This window comes from Botryllus schlosseri, chromosome 6 (genome assembly GCF_051294905.1).
Source record: "Botryllus schlosseri isolate E-star chromosome 6, Bs_hap1, whole genome shotgun sequence".
In the NCBI taxonomy this organism is placed as follows: Eukaryota; Metazoa; Chordata; class Ascidiacea; order Stolidobranchia; family Styelidae; genus Botryllus; species Botryllus schlosseri.
In genome coordinates, this window is record NC_137241.1 from 5,345,412 (window position 1) to 5,362,208 (window position 16,797).

A 16,797-nucleotide genomic window follows, 5' to 3' on the forward strand; every position below is an offset into this window, starting at 1 on the left:
CGGTCCGCCGTTTTGTATTACAAGCTCTGCTGTTCCACGGTTCGCTGTTCAGAGTTGCCCTATTTTATTGACCTAGTAAATCAGTGGTTCTGAACCTTTACTAACCTGCGGAAAACTTACGCAAATATACAGGCCTTCGGTAGCCCCAAATATTCGCCGAATCGACCGCAACACACATCTCACTACACATCTAATACATCAGTATATTAATTAGTGGTGCAAAAATGAACTATGCATCAACAGAGCGTTAAAAGACAAAAAACAACAACAATAAAATATGGTTTTCACACAAAACGAAAACATTATAGTGAATGTTTATTGCACATCAGTTTGACTCAGGCTCTTCCCTTTCAAATATACCTGTTCCGAAATGCGAGGTCTCACCTTGGAAAGCGTCATCGTAACACAACCAATCATGGCCAGGACGGGCGTGTCTAACAAATGATTATGTATAGGTTGAGTGTGTGTCTTGATCTCCAGGGAATCTCCGAGGCAGTCTCAGGGAACCCTGGTTAAAAACACGGTCGTAAATCAAACTATCATTACTGAAGACTCTCTCACTTGATACAGTTGTAGGAGTGACGAAGACGTATTACGGGATTTAGGTGTAACAGGTAATGTATGGTTTTGCGACTGCGTCAGCAACGAATGCCATAATGTTGCGATTTTTTTCCAAAGTTCGCAAAAAGGAGCGAGGAAAAAAACTTTACTAATTCGATATCATGATAACAATCTATACATTACACATACGACGTGCAACTCGCCAATGTTAAAATCATTACCGATACAGGTTCTTTGCGACCAGAGAGTATACATAACGTGGTTAGCCGTTGCAACGTAATATGGCGTGATCATTAGCGCTTACGCGGCGTGTTAAAACTGTGTTTGCATACAGTATCCGTATTTAGTTTTAGTCTGCTTATCGTTTTGTCAATGATTCCTGTAGGGCTACGATCAAAACTATCTATAAAAAGTTAACCAGCGGTGACACGTCGGCCTGCGGAATAGATTAAATATTAGTGCACGCCACGCACAATTTATTTCGTACGGATGGATAGTTTTAAAAAAGCAAACTGTCATGACACTGAGAATACTTGAAAATATTAGGCAATCGTACAGGTTATACGGGGTCAAATGGGCTGGTGACATTGAATTGAAATCGCTGAACAGGATGTCAGAATGGAAGAATAATGTGAGCAGTTGAATCGAAGTGAATTTTAGTCATGCTTGAGTAAATATGAGTATGTTCTTTGTAGACTTTGAAGCCGATTTTCCAAACAGTTTGAGAAAAGAATAGGGCTATCAATGGACGTATTAATCATACGCCTATGTAAATTTACATTGCTTGCGTCTCTGTTTGTCCGTCTGATATGCAACCACGTTTAAATGGATGTTCAAGATCTTGGTCGTTTCACCGAAATGTAATGTATGAATGCAAAGCAAGTTGTCACCCAGACCCTTTTCTAACACAATTCTATCTTTATAGCGGCGCACTGTAAATAGAGCATGAATGCTATTTGAACCGCCCAACTATCTCATCTACGGTGTTGCGCTGGGTTTGTATCCAGTTTGATAATGCGATCAGGTTTTCGCTTATTTTAAGAAATAATAATATTCATTTAGTATACTTCGTCATGGACACAAATGCACACAAACTGCAAGCACAAACTGAGATTTACGGAGCTTATAGATAAAATGATTTTGAAGAGATGCGTGGACAATTGCATGTATTTGATGCAACTTTGAGGGCCGATGTGCTATCGAATAATAGTCATAAATCTACCTACTGCAAGAACGCTCCGAATTGCTAGTGTACCTTCCATACAAACATATTTTTCACTTTGGTACAATATACAGCATCACGAGTGACTAGAAAGCTTTGTTGCAACAGGTTATGACAGTGAACAAGTTGGTATTTATATCACCTGAACACACAATAAATAACCACTGCCTCAATGTTTGGCTTATACAGCAGTGGTTCTCAACCTTTTTGGCTTCGCGGACCCCTTTTGACCGTCACGGACCCTCGCGGACCCCCTCAAATTTTAGTTCAATTTTAGCTCTATTATGGTGCAACCTTCATCTGTCTTTTGCAAATATGAACTGTAGGCTACTGATAAACAGCAAAATAGTGATTTTTCTTGAAGAGTACATCATACTATTTATATAGAAATTGGTGGACTTTTATTATTTCAAAGCTAATTTTGCTGCTGTACTTCTTGAAGAACGCGGTCGTGTCTTGAAAATCCACGCCTTCGTTTTGATATGAACGAGGAGTGCCGAAAACCATTTCCGCAAAGATATATGGAGGCTAATGCAATATTAACGTATAACGCTTCCGACGATATTTTTGGTGTGATCGCAACATTTATGGCACCAAAATGAAGAAACACATATATTATGAACATATCACGTCCAGCATCTAGCGCAGGGACGGGCAACATACAGACCGCGGGCCGGATTCGGCCCGTGACGGAATTTTGTTCGGCCGCAGAGAGTTTCTACCGTCAAAGTGAAATCCTAATCTAAAAGTATAGACAAATTTTATGCTCCAGAGAATGGATCCAAGTTTTCCAACCAGAGACTGTCATGAAACGACTTGTTCTGTTCTGGTTAAATATATATTTACGAGCAAATATTTTCGACCATGAACAATTGAACATTAACAAGACAAGGCTGCATACCAATATAACTCGAGATATGAATTTCAGGGTTGGAGCGTAATGCTCTGATAGCAACGAAACACTCCTTGTTCATCAAAGAATCAGCTTTGTCGATAGGGCATCCGCAATAAGAATGCGCCGAATGTGATAGCCGAGCTTTAAGAGCAGGTACATCATTGTCCAATTTATGACGAGTGTCAGCCGAAAATATTCGGGTTCATTTCAATATGAATATACTATCTAATTTTATATTAAAGTTCTGTACCTCCAAGAAGCTGTTCCCTGCATTGGGACAAATTGTGGAAATATTTCGGAATTTTTTATTTCAAACGACTGTTCACTAACTTGAAGAGACTGACAACTTCAAACCGAGAAGGTTTCGTAGACATTACGAAGTCGCCCTGATTGACGTTACTATCTCCATGTTTTTATTTTTCCACAAATCCCAACAAAACGTCTCTAAACAGCAATATGTTTGTATCAGCAGGTTATTGGAAAATTAGCAATGAAAATGAGTTTCCACACTACCATAGTCCAAGTCAGACGATTATTATGATGATATGAATCATGAGGTTTTAGCAGTTGTGGTGCGAAACTGCCTCATGCTTTCTCAAATGGAAAAATAAATAAAAATTAGGTTATCAACCATTTTAAAAATTCAGAGGTCTCGCGGACCCCCTGAAATTGCTTTGCGGACCCCTAGTGATTCGCGGACCCCTGGTTGAGAACCACTGGTTTACAGCATTTCGGGCCCAAAATAATTTGATAAACATTACAGATATAAGCAGATACGCATGCTCCAATATCCTTCGTGGTGTACGAGGTATTTCTGCTTGATATACAGGAGTCTTAACCCCAATTGTGTCATTTCGCCTATATCCACACCAAATACAGTGGTCCCGTTACAATGGCTGTATATTTGACAACGTGTCACAGGTTTGGACGAGTGCGAGAAGTTTTATTGTACTAAAATACCCTTCCAGACGGTCGTATTGCTTTCATGTGGAATACGATTCGAGGCCAGCTCGAATAAATCAAGATGTAAATCTCATCATGGTCAATAAAGGCGCTACCAGTGCCCATCATCATGCCGTATGAGTTCAACCAAACAACGCTTGAACCTTTAAGCTGACCTGATCAAGGGATGAAGTCTCGAATTTGACTTTGTGACGGTACACGCGATATAAATTTGACCTAGATTTGCATTCGGCGGCTTCCACCTTTCCAGCACTAATAGGTTTTTGCTGTAGTGTAAACGGTCTGCATTGAACTGGCTCTTCGGCAAATCGGCATGCGTCGTTATTGCGTTTTGCTAACTATAGCATATATGCTTGCCAATGTTTGCAAGTGATATCATCAAACGTCTTGATCGTGGGGCTTGTTCAAACTTTGTCTATATATACGACCAACATATTCGGCATATACAGGCGTGTATATTGTAGGCTATTTATACGATTAGTGCTCAGGTGTCTTTATTCACAGAGGTATTCGAACTTTTAAAGATATGTTGGACAACAAGCAGCTCGTTTTTGTGTGTTGTTCGCTAGCGTTGGGTTCGTTTGATGTCGTAGAACTCGGTCGATTTTGTGGCTTTACTGGATTAAATTTGATGACTGTTGATGATCACATAGCAACATCGGATTATGGATTACGACAGTTTTCCATTTATGATTCATCCCAGTCCCAGAAAGGCATTAGTTATCCTTACTTTCAGTCATATTGTCAGGGAATTTTGTGAGACAAGACCCGAGTTGAGATGTTCATTGAGTACTTTCGGGTTAGTGATAGTGCCTAGTCGGCGCTGTGATACTATTTGTTCACTGCGAAAACGTGTTACCTCTTTTGAATGTAGATAAGAGAACTTTAGTTAACATTTGGATATAATCTGCACGTTCTACACTTCTACAGCGATTAAGATCTTTGAAGCAGTACGCTACCTCCATAGAAATAATATCCATTTGCAATGAACTAGATTGTTGAGGCCGAAGAATTCACAGATAAATCATCGTATAAGTGCTTCTGCTGATTGAATATTCTCACAGTGCCATCGACGAGATGATTTTATCGTTAAGGCCGGGGGATCGGTTGCCCGACATATGAGCATGCGACACAATGGAAAACGACAGTTCAGCATGGAACACATCAGCATGCGTCACTTCAGCATGTGACTGTATAACCCAAAAACTTACCCTAACCCGAAACATAGCCTAACCTAACCTAACCTAGCCTAACCTAACCTAAACCCTAACCCTAACCCAACCATAAATCCAACCCTAACCTACCCCTAACCCGTAATTAACCCACATGCTCATGTGTCGCATGCCAAATTGTCGCATGCCGAAGTCTCGCATGCTGTTATGTCGCATGCTCATATGTCCACGGACCCGGGGGATCGTATTGAGAGTATGAGCTTGTCAGCAGATATTTTGTAAAATGTCACAAAGGGAAAAGGTTACCGATATATATATTATACTGTTCCTGTGACCGATATTCACAATAGGAATTTGAATAGTGTTATGAGTCTTATCGAGTTGGTGTCAATTAGGAAGTGTTCTAATCGTTTTTGTGTAGCATAAATGTGAAACATATACGTTAAACTGTATATACGATGCGCGAAAAACACATATCAAGGAATTCATATTTTTGAAATCTGGAATCAATCAACGAGCAGTTCTTTCCAATTCTCTACTACTTGCTGACAATTGCCCGTGATGAGTGTCAGCCGAATATAATCGAGTTTATTTCAATATGAATATACTGTTTAATTGTATATTGAAGTTCTGTAGGCCTACCTCCAAGATACTCTTTAAATTAACAATTTCTTCTTCGTGTCGAGCTTTCTCCGGGCTCTTTATAACCGACCTCACTGCAATTGCAGAGTCTTGAAAAGCCGAGAACTAAGAGTGAGCCGGGTTGCAAGGTAAGCAGCAACGAACCAATGAATATCACGTAGATTAGAGTGAGATAGAGAGAGAGGGGGAGAGCGAGAGCGAGAGAGAGAGGGCAGGATAGAGAGCAAGAAAAGACGCCCGCAATGGCATTGAACAACGCTGACGTCATTGTCGTGGTGCAGGCGAACGGAGTCACTGGTACATGTGCGATTAAAACAAAACAAGCAATTATTTCCGCCCACCAACGACTTATCTGCGGATCGGAACCGGGGGTTGGGGACCGTTGGTGTAGTATGCTTATGGTATGTTTAGTGTGCACTGTGCATATATTCATACATGTACAGATTATACAGTTGTATATTGTACAGTACAATACACTGCACACTGCAGGCGTGTAATCCTACCTATATATCGTACAGTGCGGCCATGACCTATATGCGCCTCGGTGTGTTGTCCTGTGCAGAATTTGACAACTAGAAAATTTTCAGCTTTCCAAACCAGATTGGAATTAGAATTATAGCTACACAGTATTCTAAATTACACTAGTATTAGAATTAAAGCTACACCCTATTTCTAAATAAGATTATAGAATTAGAGTTATACTGAATTCGTGAAAACTTGGAAATTGTATAAAGTTCAGTTCATATCAAATTGTAGCTCAGTCTCATGAACAGGAGAATGCCATATGACTGTGCAGCAAACTTGGCTCGTTACGCACTATAGACATAGGATTGCATTTAAAACAAAAATCAATTTAAAACAAACATGTTTAAACCAAGGCCCTTGTTTAAAACATGTTTTTTGAAGCCATTACGTCACGAATATTCAATTGTGACGTCGTAGTGTATTTACATAGACAATTGCAAATAAGGGTTAATATAGCTCCTTTGACGAACTCGGCTTCCAACCTCCGTTATGTACGGACCAAAAATATCTTCAACCAGGACTACATCGTCATGCAGCATTTTTACGGTCGGCGGTCAGCATCATCAGAACATTCAGTCCGTACCAATGATGTATATCTACGTACTATAACTGTTGAACCGACTATTTCGAGGGTACCAACCATCCGTTATCGTATACGTCGGCTATATCGGGTGATAATCGTCTGTAGGCTCATATAACACGTTTTTGGGAAAGTATTTACATAATTATGGCATAATTATACAACATAATTTTTTTTAAAGGGCCTTTGTTTAAAACATGTTTTAACATAGTTTTTTACACAACCATTTGTTTTCAATGCAACCCTAACTATACACTTCTGCTGTAGCATTTTCAGGAAAACCAGAAATTAGATTAGAAAGTAGTGCATAGAAACATTTCACAGACTAGATACGAATTAGAATTGGAGCAAAGAAACATTTCACAAATTAGATTAGTATTAGATTACCGGCATTTCACTCTAATTAGTCTAATTGGCCAACTAGAATTATCTAGCTGTCAAAGTCTGGTCCGGTGGTGTTCAAATGCGTTTGTTGACCAGTTCAGCGTAGCGTCGTAATACTCCTGATAATAATATTGGCCGCAATCTGAAACCGGTCAAATTTCTGAGAAAGGGCGCACCACCGTGGATCTGACTACAAATGCTAAAATGGTAAAAATCTGATCATAATTTCTTTTTACTACTTGACCCGTTAATGGATGTCGCGATCATGCCGCCGACGACTTATCGTTACATCCAGCATTTGCTAATTCAAACATCATTAAAAGCGACGTAAAATAATGATTTCGTCGAAGAATAGCAAAGTAAACCTAGTCTTTCAGCAACTCTCTTTTGAACAGTAATATTGTATATTTAAGGCATGAGTTTTCGCTTCGTACGAGCTATGACATATATATCGGCCTACTAGTCTATAAGCCTACTACAAGAGACCGTGTTTCTGCGTACTTCGTGTCGTTGGAAAGGATTATATGGCAGCGTAGAATAAATATGTCGTATTCTACTGCACAATCTGTTTGGCATCGTTGTCGTAAAACTCTCTGATTTATGTGTACGCCGCCGCGCGTCTCAAATCTAGCTTATAGTCTTGTGACGCAGCAACCGTCCTTACTCGTCGGTTTAGTACTTGCAAAAATGCTTGTTGATGTCTCTCAAGATTTCGATGTTGCCTCGCAATCTCTTTAGCTCTGCTTCGTCATCGCTGACTTATGTAATTCATCTGATGTTTTCCCGTTTGCAAGGTCGGTAGATCCAAACAAATGCGACAGGCAGTTGTCAGATGTCGAAAAGGTGTGAGTACTTGGTGACTAGAGATTTATGCCTAGACCAGGTAAAGGTATGCAATGCATATGTCTACTGTCTAGCGCATTATCGTCGAATGTCAGACATTCTTGCTTCAGATGTGGATATGTTATCTAGAAATACGCTCTCAGGAAATCTGTTTCCAATTTATGTTACTAGAAAACCCAGGTCATGTCAATTACACAACTTCAGTACCACTCTCGTACGCAAGTCTTTCCGTTTCTGATATATTAAAATTCGATTGAACGAATGACACCTGGTGGGCCTGATAACCCATGAAAATGCCGCTAATCCAATGCCGCTAGTAGCTTATCAGAGATATCTAGAGTTCTAGATATCCCTGATAGCTTAATACAAGCCATTTCTTCAAATTCTAACTTTTTGTATTAGTTATTTGGTAAAGAGATATATAAATAAAGAAGTTGTAGACTGTAGAGCAGGGGTGGGCAAACTTTTGAGCTCGCGGGCCGCATTCAACATATGAATCCATTCGCGGGCCGCACTAATAAAAATTAGGATTATAAATCAAAACGCAATATTGGTATTTGATTATATAGTGAGGACATAAAGAGAATATGCTTATTTAAAACAAACCAAAGATTGCTTTGATGATATCGTACATGCGTCAGAAACAGTGGCGAGATTTCATAGGCTGGTCAACCTCAATAACCAATATGTCAAAACTATAGTGATGAAAGTCAGTTGTCCTGATTCTTAGAACAGGATTGAAATTTGAATCTGTGAAGAGCGATCTGTTCATAGATTTACTGATTCGGCTTTTGATTCAGTTCTAGGACACACAATGCTGACAGCATCATAACCATGGAAGCTTCAAACACCCTTCCACTATGTGTAGATAAAATATAAATACCCTTATTCTACGCATATAGAGAGAACGAATCTACCTAAGACATGCATGAATCGTGTTTTGTAAGCTCATCACAGAAATAATTAAAACTGAAGTGGCCAATCTGGAATCACACTCGTGATCCGAATTATGTCGATCTCGATAAGGATTTCTGTGATGTTTAGCAGTTGAAACCTTTCAAACGTCGTCGGCCTTGAGATCTGGCTGACGCGCCAGAAATCAAACATAAAAAAATAATATAGGAAGTAATTACCTTAGAACAGTGGTACTCAAACTTGTTAAGACACCCCCACCCTATGATGATGAAAGATCCCCCCTCATCGTTATATCACAAAACGCAACCATGATGCTGACAAACCTAACGGATAGTTTGGTGGCATGGAAGGTTACGACTGTGGATGAGAGATTTTTTTAAATATGAAATTCAGAATCAATACAGAGCGATAATCATGAATTGGAAGTGAATCGCGCGGAGCGCGAAAAAAATTTTCAGGTTGAGCTCAGCTTCGCGACCCCCAGTTTGAGAACCACTGTCTTAGAGTTATTATGGTCAAATATACTAAGAAAAAGTTTATTCACGTCCCAGTATTCTTTCGATTTTTAATATGCATTTTATTAATATTTTTATGAAGTTTTTTAGACTCTCGCGGGCCGCACAGAACGGTGTTGCGGGCCGCATGCGGCCCGCGGGCCGTAGTTTGCCCACCCCTGCTGTAGAGTGTATGCAGACATTGCTAACTGGAAGGATCAAATAACTTGGAAACGATAACCATGCTGAAATGTAGATCGTATGATTACCGTAAGTGGTAGCATCGTAGGATCCGCGTCAATTCGTATGGTAACGCACGACACGACATTAGTAATAACGACGTAAAGACGTGGGACATTAATAAAAAGAAAGCAAGCAAATTATCGCCCTCATCAATAATGAATGTCTCAACCTAAAAAACTTTGTGTGTCGTATTTAATATCGTTACGTCCAAGAATAACACAATTTCGTTCGGAGGCTGTATAGTTCATCCGTGTCTGTAGATTGTTGTTACTGGTCATTATCGTAAAACCTTTATACGACTCTGAGGATGTATTGTCTAGTTATGATGTAGATCTTTTATCTCTACAATGAACAACAAGCTATCACTTGGTCGCGGAATGCCAACGCCGTGGACAAATTTCTCATGTCAGTTTTATGTTGATATTATTTTGAACGTATACTATATATTAGTGTAGCGAATCACATCAACTTGTCGCTTGCGGCGAGAACGACATTCCCATTAACACTGCTGGACTGATGCTGGTTTGACTAGGTGTAGAGTAATGTCGAGTATAAGTGACATTCTGTGGACCGCAACTGTACAGCGTGCACTGTACATGTGCCCTTGTGCAGTTGTGCACTGTGCAGTAGGGCTTTTCAAAAATGACTTTTTTTCTCAGATCGTACTGGCTACTTGATAAGATTGTTAGGTTACCTAATTTGAGCCTACACACAAAATTTGGTTCAATTCCAGCCAGTAACTGCTTTGCTACAGGAGAAGAAAGTTTCTATTTATTATATAAAAATAAATGATAAAAAATTTGAAAATTTTCTGTTCACATCATGAAAGTGTTAGACTGTCTATAGAAACGATGCTCACCAAATTTGGTTCAATTTTAACGAGTGGAAGCGGAATTATTGCCGTCGAAAAATTTGGATTTTAATAAAATAGTATTTACGGTGAGCACAACTCTAATAAATAAACAAAGAATCGGTCACCGTAAATACTATTTTATTCGAATCCAAATTTTTTCGATGGCAATAACTACGCTTCCACTGGTTGGAATTGAACTAAATTTGGTGAGCATCGTTTCTATAGACAGCCTAACACTTTCATGGGGTGAACAGAAAATTTTTTATTATTTATTTTTATATAATAAATAGAAACTTTCTTCTCCTGTAGCAATGCGGTTACTGGCTGGAATTGAACCAAATTTTGTGTGTAGGCTTAAATTAGGTAACCTAACAATTTTATCAAGTAGCCAGTACGATTTGAGAAAAAAGGTCATTTTTGAAGACCCCTACTGTACAGTCCTCTGTATAGCATTTTCAGCAAACGAGAAATTAGACTAGAATTAGAATTAGAGCAAACAAGCATTTCACGTATTAGATTGGAATTAGATTACCGGAATTTTGCTCGAACTACTGTAATTAGATAAGTAGAATTATCTTGCTATCCGAGGATGCTTCCCGAAGCAGACTGCCACGCATAGTCTTCTTCTCATATCTTCTTGGTTTTTATCATAAGCAATCAAAGCTCAACAAACCCAATGTCCGCGTCGACAGATGGGACAATAGGGTTGTGCTTCGTCACTTCGACAGGCATGGTTTAGTGGTCGGTCTGTTCAAAGCAAGCTGCATTTGCCGAAGCTTGTTGTTGTAAATATCTGATCGATTCTACGGCATAAATCATAGTGCGTAGCACCCATTCGCAAAGACACCGCGAGTCTTAGCGTTCGGCTCGTGTGATGTATCCCTGACGTCAAATTATTGGATTGTAAATCCCGTATCACGCGCGTATCGACGGAATAGCGAAACGCGGTAAGCTTGCTGAGACCTTTTCCTAGAATATTGTGAGTGACAATGTCGCTGGCCGTCAATGTTATCGAAATGTTACATGTTAGTTTGCTGCAAACGAATTTGTCGTGATGACACAACTCAACATGCCTCTAATTTGACGGAACGGTTTTGCAGTATATACTTGAAGAGCTTCTTGGAAGTACAGAATAATAATGATAATCGTCCGATTATATTTTCATCTGCCCAAAACACATACACACACAATGTACGTACAATGCGACACGCAAGACACAACACGATGTAATGAACGGACAGGGGGTGCCGAAACGACCAGTTGTCAATGAGGCATCCACCAGATGCCACAGTCTTCTTCGATGTTATTCATTCTTCGTCGTTCCTTTTTAGACGCTATTTCCTGCTCTTTTTTGCCTTCATTATGGGGTCACGGGGGACGTGGAGCCCATAGAATAACCTCCGACGGCGAGACTTGAACCCGGGCGCCGACGCTCACCACTACGCTATCTCCCCCAGAAATTCACTATAAAATTGAATAGTATATTCGTTTTGAAATACACCCGAATGTGTTAGGCTAACACTCGTAAGTTGGGGTATTCGTCCAATTTTCCACTAGTTGCTGACGATTATCCCTTACGTGTGTCAGTCGAATATATTCTTTTTTCTCATATGCATATGCTACCTGTAAATTCAATAATACTCGAACTATATTAGGTATTAGAAACGATTTGCCCCAATCGAGAAAATTTCCGAATTATATCAGCTGTAAAGTTTCGTAAATGTACCAGCGTACCTGTTACCAAATTCGATATTTATTGACCTTCTCAAAATATAAAAATCCAAAAGCTCCCAATGCGCAATCTCGCAAAATGCAGATGAATCTGATGGACAAATATATCGCTATGTGAAGAGCTTCTTGGAGGTATAGAGCTTCAATTTACAATTGAATAGCATATTCGTGTTGAAATAAACCCGAATACTTTCGGCTGATGCTCGTCAGTATATGGATATGCTATTCAAATCCATCCAGCTTGAAACATTTAAAATAAATAACGTTAAATAAAACACTGAATGTTACGTTACATGTGTCAAATTCAAAAGTCGAGATGCTTTCATAAGAACCCAATAACTCCGTGGCGGAAATAATACTAATCCCAAGCATCGTCGATATATAAGATAAACTTTATACCAACCAAGTCAGTCGTCCGTAAAAGCTACTATTATTTGTAATCGCTCAGCGAAGAACTGCGATATTGTCGCATGCATTCCACGAACCGGGACAGGTTAGTTTGGTTTTACATGCAACAAAACTGACTGGAATTCAAACGATGCGTAGGAGATACTTCAGATAGCGTATATAACCGAAGTTATCGTGGACAGGGTGTTCAACGGGCTGGTGTTGAGAGAAGTGTTGTACAATGTACATAGGAATACTTATCCGCCGATGGCAGTAGGACAAATTGATTTTCTTCCGTATCTCGTCAAATCAGAACGAATTTAGCGATGGCATATGTGCGTACAATAGTACATACTGTTTAATGTGAAGGAACGAGGGTGAAATGCATCCAAATTTATTTCAGGAAAGCGGAAACACTGATACTGGAATGTTGCATGAATACTTGGTATTTGTGGAGTCTGCTGTTTGACGCGGTATCCGTGTACTTGGAACTTAATCTATATAGTATGACGAACATATCGTATAGGTTGACTGAATGGCCAGATTGGCCACATCTCTTTGACGACCTTCGAAGCAATTATCGTCTCAAATGACAGACATTTGCACGATTTCGACATCAAATATCACCATGCTCTCTGACGGTTATCGGTACGCGATATTCCACAGCTATAGACATGGGCAATTGCATTTCTTTCAGCTCAGTTGATGGGGTGTGTAAAATATCGGTAATAGGGTGTTATGTAAAGCGTTCCTATCATCTATCATCCAGTTGTCATTCGTTGTAGAACTATGTAGTATGCGTCAATTACTTTAACAGCGCCATAACGTTATATGTATCTGTTCTGTGTGTTACCGCAACAGCGGAAGGAATATGCTAGTGTCAATGATAGTCATATCAAAGTCAATGAGGTCGAGCCATGACAGGACCTACTGGTATATCAAGCGATTATGATCTAGGTCAATTTTAACCGGCATTTGTAAGTCCCAGAAAGGTAAATGATATTCCATTCTTCCAAGCTCAAGACACTCAGGGGCGTGGATGTAAACTTGTTGCATACCTACTAAAATCATTTTCATAACCCGGAATGCTAGCAAGAATATTTATCACTGCGACGCCATCAATCTTTGCAATAACTATATACTAGCCCGTAAAACATTGTAACTTATATCGGGTCAGCTTCATACAGTTATTGCCTGTCCACTGTAATAGGAATACTATTGTATGCAGCCTTTTGTTATCCAAACTCTAGGCCCGCTCATCAAACGGTATCGGAATTTTGCTCCTTGCGATTTGATTATTCCAGTCGATAAACAATGTTATGGACGAGGATAAATATAGCTCATGTCGACTCGGACTAATAATATTACTTCTCAAATACAAAGGGCAAAAAGGTTGCGTTACAGCTTTGCTTCAACCTTTTTGTGATATTTGGTAGCACGGAAATATAGCAACTCATTGTCCGTACCGTTGTGAATTCCGGCGCAGAATATCTGGTTACGTCCGACGATTGAAGCTATAGTTCGTCAGGTGCGGTATCTCGGCACTGATGGCAGAATATGATATACTTGTTTTGGACGCTCCCAATCAGCGCTCATCAATTAATGCCAGTCACGTCTCCTTACCGTAAGCAAAGGTGAGGAATCACTGACTTTGAAAGACCAGATAGAAATCAGACAGAAATATACTTCGACATTCGCACGGGACGCAGCGATGCATATGGTTTTCTCATAGGTGATCCATATATACGAAGTAATCGAGAACTTTACATGCAGAATTTGTACAACGTAAATTGTAGACTATAGGCTACATCTAGACTACTGCGATCTTCAGGGTAAGTTTTTGTAAGGGAACAAATCTGGTATAGGTTTATCAAAGCAAAGCCAGTAGTATTTGCCATCGAAAATACTATTAAAAACCTTAATGGCATGACCATGCAACACGAGTATGTAAGCATTGGCCAGTTTGATGTTGGATAGCAGGCGGGCTATCGCACGTATACATATTGTGTCACATCTATTACGAAACGTATCTTTTTATGCCTATTAGTTACTCCACAAGAATTTGGTCAGCACAGCACACCGTGCCGGGTTTTCAGAAATCGATTACAGGTAATCAGCATTCGGCATCAGCCTACTACGACCACAACATTCTAAAATATCCTATCTCATTTTAACCCGATTAGATGAACGTGCAAATCGCTCTCATTCCATGCCGTTTTACCTACAACGATATGCCAGACAGACATCCTCTTCTTGGCTCGTAATTAAGCACCTCTTTGTTGTTCCATAAATATACCGTCGATGATGAATGCCAGAACTTGCAACAAACAATTTATTTATTGCGGCTACAGCGATATCGATTGTCCAAACATGTATACCGAGTCATCAGTCTGAATATTGTCGGTCGCTAGTATAAGTTACCCTCAAGTGAGCAGATGTCGATTGAACGTTCCGTATAATTGATATACTTCATTTATTACAAGCCACTCGACCTGTCATATGCTCCGCAATCAACCTAATGGATAAATTGAGTAATAAATGATGAAAATTCGTTCATGGCACCTGGCACATATATTAAGCATGCTGGAACGGTGTTTTTCGCATGCCCAGTACCATGCCCATATGGGATGTCCCATTTAGAGTCTTGTTTTATGCGTCACACGCGATTGCGTGCGATATGTGAGCCTTGAAGATTAATATTGGTGTTATTCCGACAATCCCATTTGGAAATTTCACACTCTTGCTCTATATATAGTTGTCGCGACGGATGCCGTACGATTTGTCATAAACTGTTTGCAAACGCGTGCCAAGTCACTCTGATAAACGTTTCTATATTAGACACAAAATAGCTTACCATTAGAATCGAGGTTTCCGTTAGTAAGCTCATAACTAATTAGGTACAGAGCATTTTATTACTAACTACGTAATAAATATCACGGCTATTTAGGATCGCTAGGAAGAGAAAGGTCATGATGAGGTTTAGGTGACTATACTGCAATCCGTAGGTCGCTGCTGATTTTACAATTTCCTTCTGGTGTCACCTTTAGATCGATGCTGAAACTTATTGATCGTCGATATATGCGTCTATGAACATCAAGAATAATTTAGGAAAACATGACTTTGCCGTGCGCAGATAGACTGGTCTTTTATAGGGAAGAACCAACGTTGCAAGTTGATTACATTGTATCGGCTACAAAATTGATTTCGATGTCACGAGATAACACTCACAACGTATCTAACGTAACTACGTATCTCAAATCGAACTTTTATATCCCATATACTCATAGCGTACACTCTACAAATAGCCTACTCATTAGTCAACGCTGTATTACACGCGCACGCGTGGAACGCGCCATTCTAATGATTACCAATTATATATTTTATTATATTATATGATTGTTCGTTTATTCTTCTTACGGTCTTTAGGTATGGTGGTACTGATTAAAGCATTATAATATAGATGGAATAGATGATTTATTTGTGTGAGAATTGTCATATTTGCGTCAGAAATAATCCGACATCACACATATATGAGGCTCTGTAGCATAATTCAAACAATGTTATATTATTTCAAGATGAAATCACGGTACTTACACTTCTGTTGAATAATTTGTATCGCGGTTACACGCTGAGGATCATCGGGGTGCGGTTTTCCAGCATTTTCGTGATAGTCTATGATAGGGAAATCGCCACTTGCTGTATGGTATAGACGCCGATTCTTTGGCATTGTCGAAACCGCAAAGCATTGCTATTTGCAACGTAACTTTCCGACTATAGATATTTATGAAACACACTAATTCAGAGACAGCGAAAGTAGGGTCTCTATTGCGATGGCCATTGCTATCGTTATCTTGGCCATTTGCTGGAATTAGGTATTTGAGCATGGTCGTCAGTCATCTTTCAACATCTTAGCGCGTTGGCATGCTGAATCCTGCGCACGGGGACGGTGTAGCTTTGTGGGCACACGGGGACATGAACATGAACATGGGGTATATCTGAGTATGAGAGACAAACTTGAGCATGTCAAGTATTGGTGTGCTCAAGTGTTAGCATACATTGTACAATAGTCGCCATACCAGACTTGGACGATTAGAAATTTTTCAGCTCTTCCAAATTAGATTGGAATTGGAATTACAGCTACAAAGTTATTTCCAAATTACATTTTAATTAGAGTGATATCTAAACAGTTTTTTCTTCAAATTAGATTAGAAATAGAATTACTGAATTCGCGAAAATTTACGTGAAACCCAGAAATTATATTATCATTAAAAATAGTGCATAGAAAGATTTCGCAAATTAGATAGAATTTTGTTACTGGCATTTCGCACTGATTATTTTAATTAGACAACAAGAATTATCTAGTTGTCCAAGTCTGTCCCACGCCCAT